The sequence below is a fragment of the Engraulis encrasicolus genome, unplaced genomic scaffold (assembly GCF_034702125.1).
Source record: "Engraulis encrasicolus isolate BLACKSEA-1 unplaced genomic scaffold, IST_EnEncr_1.0 scaffold_195_np1212, whole genome shotgun sequence".
Taxonomy (NCBI): domain Eukaryota; kingdom Metazoa; phylum Chordata; class Actinopteri; order Clupeiformes; family Engraulidae; genus Engraulis; species Engraulis encrasicolus.
This window is the reverse complement of record NW_026945479.1, coordinates 16526-32420: the sequence shown is the minus strand read 5'-3', so window position 1 is coordinate 32420 and position 15895 is coordinate 16526. Positions and strand designations below refer to the sequence as shown.

At 42.7% G+C, this 15895-nt stretch overlaps 2 long non-coding RNA genes across 2 annotated transcripts; one reads left to right on the top strand and one right to left on the bottom strand.

Annotated features, from left to right (window-relative positions):
• The first annotated feature begins 2922 nt into the window (after positions 1 to 2922).
• On the top strand, positions 2923 to 4936 carry LOC134442650 (uncharacterized). The gene is made up of 3 exons (XR_010033421.1): positions 2923 to 3187; positions 4163 to 4234; positions 4363 to 4936. It is a non-coding gene; the product is annotated as an uncharacterized LOC134442650 (long non-coding RNA).
• LOC134442651 (uncharacterized) lies at positions 4881 to 10401 on the bottom strand. Its single transcript, XR_010033422.1, has 5 exons — positions 10342 to 10401; positions 9373 to 9435; positions 7400 to 7494; positions 5334 to 5494; positions 4881 to 5243 (listed from the first exon to the last, which is right to left on the bottom strand). It is a non-coding gene; the product is annotated as an uncharacterized LOC134442651 (long non-coding RNA).
• Positions 10402 to 15895: the final 5494 nt, after the last annotated feature.

The following is a 15895-nucleotide window of genomic DNA, read 5'->3' as shown; positions in this document are numbered from 1 at the left end:
GGCCAAATGGTTCAGTCAAAAAATGGACATATTCAGGCCTATGAGCTGAGCTGTTCACACATTTTTTTGGAAGTGAATGGGGTCACATCATAGGGATTTTAAAACTGCTCTCTTTGAAACATTTTTAAGAGTTGGCTTATGATCTTCACACAGTTTGTATTCAGAGCCAAGACCTCTCTGACAATGCCTTTACCTAGTTGATACCTAGTTAAAAACCCCAGTACAGGTCACCTCTCATTCTAACTGCTACAGTTTGTGACATCATCATCTTGACCATTCTACTATTCATTTCAATGAGGGGGAAAACAGAGAGAAAACTGAGGAAAAACAAGTCTGGTGAACGAATGAAAGGGGGTAGTCCAGCGAAAAATACACCACCCTGAGCCCTTTTCGAGCCGTTTTGGCACTCTAACCGTGTCTCTATCTCGAACGCTGCAACGATTCAAAGCCGCCGTACTAATGAATGGCGATTCCCATATGCCGAGGTGAATGGAAAAATGTAGAATAATAATAAACTGTTGATGAACAATTAGTATGCTTTCCCGCAAGCATACTAAATAAACGATTGAAGAACAATTAGTATGCTTGCTGGGGGCAGGCAGAGGCCTTTGGCAAGCATACTAAATAATACTATAGGACTATTTCATACATGGTAGACACAATCATCTGCTCTGGGAACTGTCCATTTGTTACCAGCGTAGTTGACAGGAATGAAAACCAGCGTAGTTGCCAGAAATGCCTGCCAATCTGGTAACAAATGAACAGTTCCCAGATTTGGACTACAGGTGCAGTTGCCAAAGATGTATTCCAACTAGAGGTGAAGTGCAGCTGTACTAGTACTTGTATTAATAGACCTGCCAGATCTCGGTGCAAGTGCATGAAGGCAGAGTTAAAGTGCACACGTCTGTGCAAGTGCATATGCAATTTCTAAGACTGACCACTGACTGTTTTTGCATCTGTTCTCTGTCATAGTTATTGTAGAGTGGAGTATTGGAATAAATGTTAGCCCTATGGTCTTCTGTTTGTTTTTTGAATGCAGGAAATAAATGATGTTCCCCATAGTATTTATCATCATCATTATTATTATTATTATTATTATTATTATTATTATTATTATTGATTTAATTTCTTCCAGATATAAAGTGTTTAAGTTGTGAATAAAATGATGACTTGATTGAAAAAAAGCTGGTACTCATGATCCTAAATTCATAAACTCAAAGTTGCAAGTTGGGTGCTAAATATCACATAGGCTTTATGCAGCCATATTTGTGTTTAGGTATCCTAAGTATATGTGTGCTTCAGGGATATTCTGAACAAATCAAGTTAAGTGATAACCCAGGCTTTATTTACAATAACTTGTAACAATAAATTATGTTTCATTGCAACTTTGAGGGCATTTCCACCCTTTATCTTAAAAAAGTCTGGATTTAGCTGTCCATGGGCTAAAAGTGTGTTTATTACATAGTGTGTCTTTAATCTGGTAACCAACTATTCAGCCCACCGGTTTCTCCTCTTCATGCTGAATCCATACATACCTCATATGTTAAATTTGGTTTAACTAATCAAAAATTATAGCAGTTTATATATTTTAGAGCGCCCCCCGCAGGGCATTTTGTTATCTGTGTGTTTGACACTCGAACTCAAATTGTTCTATATACCCTAAACTTCAACTTGGAAGTGAAAACCAAACTTTAACACCAATTTGAAATGACTGAGCCTATTACGACCCCACTATGGTGCCTTGGCATGGAAGTGCGTGCTTGTCGATGGCAATGAAGAAGGAGTGAATGCTGCTTTTTGTGGGTCCCTGTGCAAGGAGGTAGGGCTGACGGCTTTCAGTGATGTTGTCTAGATGCTGCTGCAGGCTTGTTCCCGTCTATGACAAAACACATTCAATAACACAATTTATTAGAACAATAACATGACATCACTCTCTATTCAATCTCTATTTTTATCTATCTTATATATACTTTTTTAACCTCCTGGTCCTGTGTTGTATGTATGCTGTCTGCTGTTTTTGCACAATCTGTATGTTACTGCTGCAACAAATGAATTTCCCCATGACGGGATAATAAAGGGCATACTATACTATACTCCCCGACTATAAATGGTGTGTGTGTGTGTGTGCCGGGGGACGGTGGTTGTCTAGTCTGGTCTAAGGAAAGGCTTCATGTATGGGGTATGAAGTTGTTGGAGTGGAGGGGTGGTGGGAGGACTTGATTCATTGTTAAATATAATTCTAGTGTACCTTTTGGAATTTGATGAGGTGATCCACTGCATTAGATGCTGATATCTTCCCTGGCTTCTTGCGTCCCTGTGCGGATGGCGGTAGCAGATGTAGCAGCAGTATGATGGCAGACGTATCACTGTCCCAGCCTTAAGTCAAACAAGCATCATGTTAACATTCAGCCATACTTTTCCACCGTCCTCAATATATTTAGCAACATGCTTCTCCACATTCAAAGACTTACCATTTTCAACTTCAGTGGATGTCTCAGCATTGTGCATCAAATCAAGAAGGTCTGTGGAGGGGACCAGTCCATGGCTTTCCTTAATGACTCTTGCCCTGAAAGTGGTAGGCCATCGCTCCAGGAATTTATTGGCAGTCTGCTCGCCAAACATCAGTCTGAAATCCTGCTCTACCTGTAATTTGAAAAGGAAAAAAAGACGAAATGGAGGACAACTGAAGTCAGTACCTTGTGCAACATTTTACAATAGGCCTCATATGGCGTCATTATGTGGACAAAAGGTCCACGAGCGCCACTTACTGCCCACGCGAGGTATTTTATTCTGCGCGCGCGTGTAGACACTCTCGCGCGCGCGATTTTGCTCTGCGCGCGCGCGCAAACGCTGCCACGCGCGCGCAAACACCATCTCACGCGCGAGAGGTGACATGAATTTCCTCACTCGCGCGAGCAGAAATATGAATATTTAAATAATCTCCTCCCACTGATTAGCATAACCAACGAGGCGGAAGTTTGTTTAGTCTGAAATAATCAGACACAGATCTGAAGAGCAATTGTTGATATCGTTGCTACGGTAACTGCAGCTGGCGTTTACTGACGAGTGGAATGACTGAAGGTTGCATATACCTCTATTGCTTACCATTTTTATGAAAACATTGTTTTTAATTGTTTATTTCATGGGCGAACTTGTTGAGATTCGCAGACAGCAGATGAGGAATAAAGTGAGTAGACATTTCATCAAATATGCTATGGTTCGTGTCCTGTCAAGCTTCATTTTGCTCACGACGAGTGCGTTTTAAGAGCTTAAAGTTAGCAGGCTAGGCATTTGGCATGATGACAAAGTTGTTTTGCAAAGAAGACCAAAATGCACGTTTACAGAGACCTTAAGTTAACATGTTGTAAGTGCAATGTTTCACTGAAATCCAGCTCCGTGTACTGCATGACTGAGAGACATACCGGTACAAACCTGTTTCCTACGATGGTCCAGTCAGATATTTGTAATGTAGGCTATAAGGATTCAAGTGTGTTTGATACTTTTGCTGGTAAGCATTGCAATAAAATATGGAGCCGGATAGTCAATTCAAGCGGTCAGATCAGAGAACCTTTATTGAAATCGGTTGGAACAATCATTCATTTTGCCACTGTCGTGTTCTCCATAGCTGGTGATTATGGATTTTGTAGGCTATGTATTCAGCGATCCACAACGGGTATACACAAGGAGGTCTACATAAGTCATTGGATATACACAACTAGAGCTCTAGGTGAATTTAGCCTACATTGCATCAAAGAGCTCACTCTGTGCTTTGGAATGAAATGATGAAGTGGCTAGAAAATGAACCGTGCGCTGAGTATCCAGTAGATGGCGTCGACACACTGTAAATAAACAATGACACTACAATACTGACACAAGCACAATGAATGATTAGGCTAGAAAGATCACTTTCTCAAAGTACTGCAATTACTCCCAGGAAGTTGACTGGTTCGTGGAAAATGGTAGAGCAATACCGGCCTCTTTGAATATAGAGTTGAATAATTGAATCTTTAAGAAGTGACATAAATGGTACAGATCAATACACTGTATTTACCTGCTCTCTGTGTCACTTGGCTAGTACATTTAATGCAATGTGATACCAGTGCAATGCAATACATTTAATAAAAAAGGTGCAGACATTAAAAAAAAAAAAATCTGCCTTCAGTTGCTGATCGGCGGCCCTTGTACGGAGGTTGTCACACACAGCCAACGAAACCACATGGGCAACATGGAAGAGGTCAGTGTGCAGCCCAGCTTGTCTGACCCAAGCCATTTAAGTGGTTAAAGAATTTAGTGAATCCATCTACCGGTACACATGCCATATCTGCAGGGGCCTAATCTGTCTACCTTTTTTACATGTTGCAGCAATTGCCAAAGCTTTTGGGCCTTTGCCTGGATTTCATCACACAGCAGCAATAGGTCTCTAGGACTCTGGTTAGGTAGCCTGTATACACTTTATTTCTGGAAGGTGATGTGGGTGTCATGTTACTTCAGCAAGCAGCACAACGCATACAGTTCATAACATTTCATCCAGGCAAGTTTTTCTCATTTTCATTAAGGGAGCTGCCAATCCCAATAGTGGTAACACAAGTGCAGAGATTTCATGTAGACTATGGAACTCAACTAAAGGGGTCACTAGTAACATAATAATAACAGTAGCAACACCACACGCACAAAGTAAATTGAATAATTGTTGTGAATCCAAATGACCTATTCTTGATGAAGGCACAATCTCTACATTTCTTTGCTGTACAGGAAAAATCAGGCATACTGCATATCGGCAGTTGGTGAGATGGCGTGGGAGTTCGTAGGCTATGTTTGGGTTCCACTGCAATCCTGTGCCGTCACAAAGATCTGGCAGATCTTTAAATCCACACATCGTACAGGTTTCCAGGATGTGATTTATTTGTGGCAAATAAAAGACAGTACACCTGAATCAGATGTATTTGTCATAATGCATTTCTTAACCTCAGCAATGGTTTTTAAACAAACCCACAAATGTATATGTATACACTGTATAGTATAAAAGAAGGACTGAAGTGTTACAATATCATACATCACACACACACACACGCACACATCGTCGGATCATCTCCTCTTTTGGGGGTTACACATAGCCGCTGCTCAACGGTGGGGGTGATGGCTGCCTCGAACGTGGAGAAGTGTCAAAGTCTTGCTGTAGTGTAGGTCCGCTTTACTTGTCCTTGCCCGCTCTCTCTCACTGTTGCATAGTAGTGTAGTGCTGCCTATTGAAACATGTGGTAGAAATTATGGGAAGTGATAATTTTGTTTATTCTGTTAATACATTCTGAGGTTACTGAGAGGTATGAAATTACCTGCTTAGGATGCCATGGTATGTGAACGGCTTCATTTTTGGCGCAAAATGGTTGATGATGTTGTGGATTATGAGCTGATGTCTGGTGACCTGATGCCATTTTGTTGATGTCCTTCACCTAGCCAGTGTCATTGAGGTCATCAAAGTTTCCGGCCGCCTTGTCTGTAATGACAGGATATAACAGTATTAAGAACATGACATATCACTGTCGCTCAGTAGTATTCTACATCTTGTCCAGACAGTGTAAAATAATTATAATTGTAAAGTGTAGAGTGTTAAGGGTTAACAAACTGGCCACACCCTTGGATGCCAGGCATGTTCTAATCACCACTCAGACTGTGTTTGTAGAGAATCTGAAGAAGACTGTTGAGGTACGTTATCCTGCCATGAAAAAATAAAACGCAACAAAAACGATTCTAAGTGTGCAGACTCCTCACTCTGAAAACTACAGTTGACCTTCGTACTGCACCTGTGTGCACAATCCTCTCCTTCAAGTAAAAGTATTCAAACTACACGGTGACTGTGGTACACTTTTTAGGTAAATGTGTGTAGAAAATTTAATTCAGACTTGCGCTTTGCATACGATGTGGTTGTGTTTGGGTATCCGTACACCTGGTAGGAACCCATGTCTGGGTACAGACAAGGGTTTGACATTAATGTTTTGCTCTCCGGCCACAGTTGGGTTTTCCCAAGTCACTAGCCACTCTGGTTTTCTGCTTGCCACATTTTTGCTCACAGTTCTTTTCATTATCATGCTAAACCAAGAGGGTTAGAGATATGAACACATCATTTCTACATGTACAGTGGCTCCCAAAAGTCTACACACCCCTCTTCAAATGTCAGGTTTTTGTGAAGACAAATAAATTCACAGCTTTTCCCTCCTTCAATCGAAACTATTAATCAATGCAATGCAATGCAAAAATGTACACGCCCTTAAATTAATACTTAGTTGCAGCACCTTTGGCCTTCATTACAGCACAGTCTTTTGTGGGTAAGAGTCTCAGCATGGCACACATTAATATGGCAATATTCGTGCACCCCTCTTTGCAAAGCCCTCCAAATCAGAAAGACTGCGAGTGCAATCTCCCACAGTCAGTCCTCCTCAGATCACCCAACAAGGCTCCCTTCACTTAAAGTATGGTGTTGTTGGGGTGATGTTTTGTGCCAAATATACCCTTTCGAATTATGACCAAAAAGTTAAATCTCGGTGGAGTACATTTTGCAAAAAATACTTCTGTAATCTCCCAAATGCATGTGGGAAGATGTATTATGGTCAGGTGAAACCGAGGTTTAACATTTTGGACATAATTACAAAAGGTAACAACACCTCATTGCCAAGGTAACACCAAGCGTAAAGTGAAGCATGAAGGTGACAGCATCATGCTATGTGATTATCGTTCTTCAGTTGTAACTGGGGCTTAAGTCATGGAGGTTGGAATTTAGAACAGTTCCACAGGGGCCATTGTAGTGGCATAAAAGGGGGCAGGGGATGGGCCAGTGAAGTTAAAGTCCATATGCCTCTGTGAATAGATGTGATTTCAACGTAGCCAGTGTGGGGGCCTGGCGTATGTTGGGAGGTAGACTGTTAGACTGTTCCAGAGCGTGGGGGCAGCAACACAAAAAGCTCTGTCACCAACAGTACGGAGTCTGGCTCGGGGGATGATGAGATTGTCCTTTTCAGAAGACCGCAGAGACCTGGACTGGGAGTGGGAGAGTTCAGTTCCTGTATGACACGGAACATCTGTTGGGCAATCTGAGGAGGACTGTGCAGATGAGATGCATTCGCAATCTGTCAGATTTGGAGTACTTTTTGCAAAGATACGTGTAACAAATATTGTCACTTCTATGTTTGCCATGCTGATAGACTCTTACCCAAAAGACTGAGTTCGGTGATAGAAGCCAAAGGTGCTGCAACAAGGTATTAGTTTAAGGGTGTGCATATTTATGCAACAATGTTAATAGAAGTTTTATTTTCTATTCTTCCCTTTTAAAGCTTTTAAGTTTGTTTTCTGTCATTTTTTACGTAACAAAAACCTGGAATTTGAACAGGGGTGTGTAGATGTTTACCTCAATCTAACTGCTTCATCCCGTTTCATCTTCCGTCTCGGATTGGTGTTGAGGAGCCTGGTCGGTAGCATACCTGCAAGTGCTTCTTCCACCGCCTGAAAATAAATAATGCAAGAGGGAATAATATAGACCGATTGGTAAGAGTATGCACCAAGCAGCTGAGCTGTCTGCTCATTTCGAGAGCTGTAAACGATTACATTACGGCCATAGAAAGAAGGCTGGCTGCACTGCTGACAAGTTCATGAATCTTGATGTAACAGTGCACGTAATTTTAGCATCAACAGGACGTGACGCAAAAACGTACATCCATTCAACAGGGCAAATATTTGATGATGTTATTACCATCTTATAACAATGACGACTTGGCCTGTATTATAGTTCTCAGAGTCGCCAAGAATGCCCAGCTTCCTGCTTGTTTAGCATGACACAGTAGGTCATGCTCGCATTAATTAGTTAGCCTACTAGCCTACTAAAGGACTTGTATTTATAAATCAACATAAATCCACCGCCAACAACTGAACTAGCCTAGTGGTCTACAGTATATCACGAAAGTGAATACACCCCTCACAGTTTTGCAGATTTTTGAGTATATCTTTTCACAGGAAAGCATCACAGAAATTTCACTTTGACACAATGATTAGTGACCTTTCAACAACATATTTAACCGCTTAAATTTCTTGTTCACTCAGAAAAAAAACAAAATACAGCCATTAATGTTTGAACATGTACTCACAAAAGTGAGTACACCCCAGATTAAAATCCGGTAGAGAAGGGACCGTGTTGGCTCGAATCGTCTCGAAATGAAAAGGGATGACAAGGGAGGTCATCAGTGTGCGTTTCAACCTTTCTTTGCATTGAACTTTTACATTTTGAGTCTGCATCTGGCTTAAATAGATTGGTGTGAGTTTTGAATGCAATCCTATGGAGAATATCATGATCTGCTTCAGTAGTCACAGTGCATGTTGACATGTATGTTTCTTTTAGGTGTATTTCAGATTGGCAATGTTGAAAGCATTCATGCATCCCCAAACCATGTCAGTCCCACTACCATGCTTGGCTTATGAGAGGATACACCTTTTTGTAAAACTCACTTGTTTACCACCACACATGCTTGACACCATCTAAAGCAAATTTGTTTATCTTGGTCTCAAGAGAGATGAACAGATCTGGATATGGATCACTGGACCCATGTCGTGTGATCTGAAGAGACCAAGATAAACAAATTTGCTTTAGATGGTGTCAAGCATGTGTGGTGGTAAACAAGTGAGTTTTACAAAAATGGTGTATCCTCTCATAAGCCAAGCATGGTAGTGGGACTGACATGGTTTGGGGATGCATGAATGCTGTCAACATTGGCAATCTGAAATACACCTAAAAGAAACATGCATGTCAACATGCACTGTGACTACTGAAGCAGATCATGATATCGCCCATAGGATTGCATTCAAATCACACACCAATCTATTTAAGGCAGATGCAGACTCAAAATTTAAAAGTTCAATGCAAAGAAAGGTTGAAACGCACACTGATGACCTCCCTTGTCATCCCTTTTCATTTCGTTTCATTTCGAGACGATTCGAGCCAACATAGCCCCTTCTATACCGGATTTTAATCTGGGGTGTACTCACTTTTGTGAGTACATGTTCAAACATTAATGGCTGTATTTTGTTTTTTTCTGAGTGAACAAGAAATTTAAGCGGTTAAATATGTTGTTAAAAGGTCACTAATCATTGTGTCAAAGTTACATTTCTGTACTGCTTTCCTATGAAAAGATATACTCAAAACTCTGCAAAACTGTGAGGGGTGTATTCACTTTCGTGATATACTGTATTTACATGTCAAACATGGCCCACACAGCACAGAAACAAAAGAAAAGAGAAGAGAAAACATTGTAAGCTGGTCTTCGCCATTCACACACTTTGACAGCGTTTCCTAAATTGTGGCAGACAAATGTCTTTAGAGCAAATACCTACCTAGGCTCTTAAACAGCACCTTCCTGCATTCTGGCGTCCAACTTCAGGAATGGGTCATCATCTCTGTATGACAGCATGCACAGAATTAGTGGTCAATATACAACATTTTTATAAAAGTAAGAGTATGCACATCCCACCTCGCTGAGGCCAGGTGCAGGACAAAGGCACGTCTAATAGTGGAAAAGAGTAGAAGTCCACATCCTGTGGCTCCGCTTTGAAAATGTATTCAGGTCATACAACCATGAAGACCCTGTTGGGGGTCAGCTGCTCTATGTTTCCCACAGCCCATTGGTCCCACAGCTTATTCTTGCTGCTCCATGTTCCCACAGTTATTCCCACAACTATTCAAATATAGGCAATATGTTCCACACCTGTTTATTGTTAACACTACTACATAAGCTTGAGGCAGTTTTGAAAACTATCTCTGAACTACAGGAAGCCACATCTTGAGCAGTCACCTAAAGCAGAAATGACAAGATCTGAAACGAACGGGACTAATTTGAAAGAAAGGGCCCAGTGCATTTAAAAAGAGAATGCAGACAGCCTATTTCAGGGGACTCAGAAATACTAGGCAGGGCACAGCATAGAGAGAGATCCAGGAGCGGTGGCGTTTAAACGTGACAGAAATCCAAGTTTAAAACTTTAGAAAAGTGAGTTATTAAAAAGTCACTGGACTCGGAGGGAGGAGCAGGCGTGTTTTTCTCTGCCTTTCACACTGACAGCGTCGGCGTGCGCGACCAGTCCTGTTCAAAACCCTCCCCACAGCCAAAGCTATCATGCTACTTTGCCATTCATTTGAAGGAGACACCGCGGAACGGTGCAATTATCTCCAGCACATACATTCATTCTCCCGTCTTGTCTAAATTTAAATGTAGGCTATTCCTATGGCGAACTATTCTCAGTTTATTGTTATTATTATTAGAGGGTTGCTAAACACATGTCAGTTGAATATTGACTGAACAAACTAACCTCGGTCTGCGAATGATGATTCTCCTCTTTGGCCTCTCTGGAGTCCCGGCGAAAGTTGGCACAGCATCCTTTATAAGCTTTGTGATAACACGGGTGGTCTTTACAAAACACTGCTTCTCAAAGTGCTCAGAGCAAACCTTGGTCTCAGCGTTGATCTGTAACCATAAATACCAGGGTATGCATTTTAGTTCGTTAGCAAAACAACTTGATTTTGGCACAAGTAGGCCTACGCTACTGGTTCTGGTAGCACAAAATCAGTGGCCATCGGATCGCTTACCACACAATTAAAAGCCTAATCTTGAAATAGCGATCTGGAAATATCATATAAATGTAGCGTTGTGTAATTACACATTCATATTTTTTATTTCACCGAGGCATTCGCGTCATTAGGCTACATGAGTCATGACAAGTTTGGCGAGCTAGCTTATTTGTGCTAGCTAATGCGTATGATTGAACATAATTTTGCATCTTACCTTGAAATATGGACCAGGACCCCTCTAGATGTGATTTATACATCCACGGCGAAGTGCCTGCTCTTTGGGGAAACGGTGGAAAGTCTGTCCACGGTAGGATTTTTTTCTCTTTGAGGACGAACATTTGGGCACACAACAGTGAGGCGCCATGGAGCCCTATCTCGCGCCAGTCGTAAAGTCTTCACGACAAAAAATGGGGGAATTTCTGGGGGAAATTGTGTACAAGGACGTGGTGAATTCACGATATTGCCCGTGTTTCGTGGTTGATGATTTACGGTTTCAGTCTCGTGGTTGATTTACGATATGCATTGAAAACTACGTGGTTGATTTACGATATGCATGCGTTGGCATTTGCGCATCGCTTGAATTCCGGTGCATATAACAAAAGCTGCCACACCGGCCGCCTCCCGATTTAAAACACAGCTGATAGCCTGATTACACTCATGCCCGTAGCCCTACTCCACACCGCTGATAGCCTGATTACACTTCATTTTTATTATTGCCCGTGTTTCGTGGTTGATTTAAGATTTAAGATTTGGCATTTGAAAACTACGTGGTTGATTTACGATATGCATGCATGTAGTCTACAACTTCTGTTTAAAATGACACGGGGAGACTCATGCCCGTAGCCCTACTCCACACCGCTGATAGCCACACCGGCCGCCTCCCGATTTAAAACACAGCTGATAGCCTGATTACACTCATGCCCGTAGCCCCTACTCCACACACCCCTCATACCCTCATTACACTTCATTTTATTATTGCCCGTGTTCTTCGTGGTTGATTTAAGATTTAAGATTTGGCATTTGAAAACTACGTGGTTGATTTACGATATGCATGCATGTAGTCTACAACTTCTGTTTTAAAATGACACGGGGAGACTCATGCCCGTAGCCCTACTCCACACCCGCTGATAGCCACACCGGCCGCCTCCCGATTTAAAAAACACAGCTGATAGCCTGATTACACTCATGCCCGTAGCCCTACTCCACACCGCTGATAGCCGATTACACTTCATTTTATTATTGCCCGGTGTTTGGTGGTTGATTTAAGATTTAAGATTTGGGATTTGAAAACTACGTGGTTGGATTTACGATATGCATGCATGTAGTCTACAACTTCTGTTTTAAAATGACACGGGGGAGACTCATGCCCGTAGCCCTACTCCACACACGCTGATAGCCTGATTACACTTCATTTTATTATTGCCCGTGTTTCGTGGTTGATTTAAGATTTAAGATTTGGCATTTGAAAACTACGTGGTTGATTTACGATATGCATGCATGTAGTCTACAACTTCTGTTTAAAATGACACGGGGAGGGAGTGACATAAGCCGCCTCCGGATTTAAAAAACACCCGCTGGTAATTACACACTCCGCCTGGCCGGTAGGCTATCTTTGAAATTTAACATGAAGCCGCCCAACCCGGCGATTTGAAGCAAACGGGAAGGACACTACGGGGCACAAAAGAAAGGGGTGAGTCTCGTGGTTGATTTTGGGGGGGCCTATGCATGCGTTGGCATTTGAAAAACCTACGTGGTTGATTTAACGATATGCATGTAGTCTACAACTTCTGTTTAAAATTACACGGGGAGGGAGTGACATTAACCGCCCTCCGGATTTAAAACACCGCTGGTAATTACCACTCCTGCCCTTCAGGCTATCTTTGAATTTACATGAAGCCGCCCACCGCGATTTGAAAGCCCACGGGTAGGACTACTGCGACAGGGCGGTGGGTTTAGGGGTCGGTTGTCCACCAAGTCCCGGACAGATGGTCACCCTATGATCATGCCTAGACGTTGATGCTCCACTGATGGTGATGCCACGCACCACTCCTATTCACCTTTTCTCTGAAAGATGCTGATGCTGATGTAGGCCTAGTCACCACATTGACCAGTGGTTTTCAAATGTGTTGTGTGTGTGGGTGTTGTGTGGGTGTGTGTGGGGGGTGGTGGGGGGGGGGGGGGGGTCACAAAGTGTTGATTACGGTATTATTTTTATGTGTTCTTTCTATCTATGGGGTTGTAGGTTTTAATAAATCCCACCCTAACCCTCTCCCTACCACCTCCATCCATGGCTGAAGTGCCGGTTGAGCAGGACACCTAACCACCCAAGCATTGCTAGGGGGACTTTACGAACCTTGAAAAACACGCTTAGTAATACCGGCAATTCATAATGTAATGTTTAAGCCTTTAAATGGATAGAAGAATTGACTATGAGATATTAGGCTATTAACAGACCCACTATACATTTCATATGCAAGAACCTACACCAAGTAAAGACAAACTCACACAGAGGCATGGGAGATTGCCTGTTTCAAACATTCAAGTATTTATTTTACAACACAAACATACCATGCAGCAGTGGAACAAAACAAAAAAAAGTCCCCCCCCCCCCCCCCACACACACACCCACAAACACACACACAGCACATTCCACTGGCTGAATAACTCACAGCAATCACTTAGTTCTGGTGGAATGGCAATAGCTTAACAGAGTTTTTTAACAGTTTAATTTAAATGTTGTGTTTTTTCTGTCCTGGGTGCTACTGAGGGCATGAATGGCCCAGTGCCCCGGGGGGGGTGACATGGCCATGGCAAACCCTGCTGCTGCACTGGCGAGCATGATTCTGGTGGGACAGGAGGAGAGCAGGACAGAGAGAGCTGTTGGTGTCAGTTTTTAACTTCATGTGGGGGGGGTGGGGGGGGAGAGAGAGGGGGTGGTGTGTTGGGGGGGGGGGGAGAAGGAGACAGCTGCGGTGTCTTGGTGGGGGGGGTAGGGGGGTATGGGGAGGGGGGTGGGGGGAATAAGTAAATATACAGCAGTTATAACTTCATGGGGGGGGGTTGTTCTTGTGTCAATATCATTTTAAGAAATGTCCCTTAGTGGGGGGGGGTTACAAACATAGCAGACAAGTGAGAACATTTGAGCGTCAACTTCCTTTTATATACAATACTACAAGGTATTACGAAGATATCAAAACACAATTGGTGGGTATTCAAAGTATTCTTTCAAACACCTTACCAAGGGGAGGGGGGGAAATGATTGTTGTGGAATTCCAAAACCTCAGATTGGTTTTTAAAGGAAACTAGAAAGATACAAAGACAGAAAATGGATTTGGGGGGGGATAGTGTGTGTTTAGTAGGTTTCATGGTGATACATTAAGGATATACACTCTGTGAAGTAAAACAAAGTAAGTTGGACAGTGTGTTTTTCCCATGCAATGTTTGCTTCTCTACACCGTACCTACACTCCGTTTCTTCCTCATCACTGGTGTATGAGAAATCACTGCTGTGTTCATCGTCCTCATCCTCATACCCGTCATCTTCCTGCTCTTCCTCACAAGATGGCCTATTGGTCCCATGTGGGCTTAAAACAGCCCTGTAGCTTGCCACAGCAGAAAGATGGACGCTTGTCAGGTCATGAAGCCGTCTTCGACAGAAGGCAGAAAGCCCATTTTTGTGACTCTGCAGATGCAACATCAAAAATACGATGACAAACACATGGCATGTCAGAATACAACCTCCAAGTTGAACAGTGCAGATAAATGTCAAAGAAAGCAAAAATTCTCATTTTTTTATTTGAGGGTACATATACAGTAGGTCTGACAATTGCAACTTACCTGCCGATGACATCTTTGTTTCTAGACAACACATCAATCTTTGCAGTGATGTAGTGTGCTGTTCCATCTCCTTCACGAGGATGCCTTTCTCTTCTTCCAAGCGCTTCCTGCGCATCGAGGCCACAAAGTAGGCATGCTTGTCCTCAAGTCTGACTGAAAGGCAAAGAGTAGAGTAGAGTAGAGTACAGACATATTCACAGCATTTGGAAATGTTTTGTTGTTTCCTTACAAGTGTGAAAAAAAGTACTAGTAAATTAATCCAGTTTCTGTTGTTTGAAATACTAATTAGATGGGCCTGTAACACCCTTGATGCCCCCACCCCCTGTCTGTCACTTTTCCATGTGGTAATTGTCAGTATGTATTTGCAAACTAGCAGTTTCAAGATTTGTAATGGTGTCACTTACATGTTTGAATGACAAACAAAAACACTTGAGTAGCCTAAACACAGAATAAATGAACAATTCTCTTACCACTCCCCTGCACATCCCAAGGCCAAAAAACAGCTGGTCCCATCTCCTGACAATGATCGCTCCACGGTTCCAATGTCGATTATTGATCCTGAAAGAAATTAAGTTATACAGAAGCTTACACAGACATGGTATTAAACAAACATACAATGACAAATGACAACCTGCAACATGTTCCATACTGACATATTTTTCAGTGCCTGTTGGATGATGAATGTACTATGTTTAACACTTTATCACATAGTAAACATTGTTGTCTATCTAACATCTACAGACTGGCAGAAGGACGATGTGGTCACCCTCAACCTCGAAGAGGTACCGCAGCAGGCCCCAGAGCAGGTGCTCGGGGAAGAGGTGATGGCCGAGGAAGAGCAGGTGGCAGAGGGAGAGGAGGTGATGGCCGAGGAAGAGGCAGGTGGCAGAGGGAGAGGAGGTATGGCCGAGGAAGAGCAGGTGGCAGAGGGAGAGGAGGTGATGGCCGAGGAAGAGCAGGTGGCAGAGGGAGAGGAGGTGGTGACCGAGGAAGAGCAGGTGGCAGAGGGAGAGGAGGTGGTGACCGAGGAAGAGCAGGTGGCAGAGGAAGTGGAAGAGGCGGTGGTTGAAGTTGAAGAAGGGGAGCAGGAGAAGGAAGTGTGCAGATGCAGGAGAAAGCAGAGGAGAGACAAGGTTCTAGCTATTATAGTGCAGTAACGTATCAATGTAGGAATTGTAAGCTAGCATATACGTATTTTACTGTGTGTAACCCCACTGTAGCCTGGAGAAGGCAACAGTCGCATACATTTCATATGTTGTATGTTATCTGTGAAATCTAATTGTGTTGACATATGCTACAATTTGAGTAACATACTTGTTTATATCAAATCATGTAGGCAAAAGAAGTTTGCCGGCCTGGTGAGAAAACAACGAGGTAAGCGCAAATGACTACATAATAAATCACTTAAGTGTGCATGTGTTAACCAGTAGTGAACCAGTGGTCTCTCAAACCAGTGGTC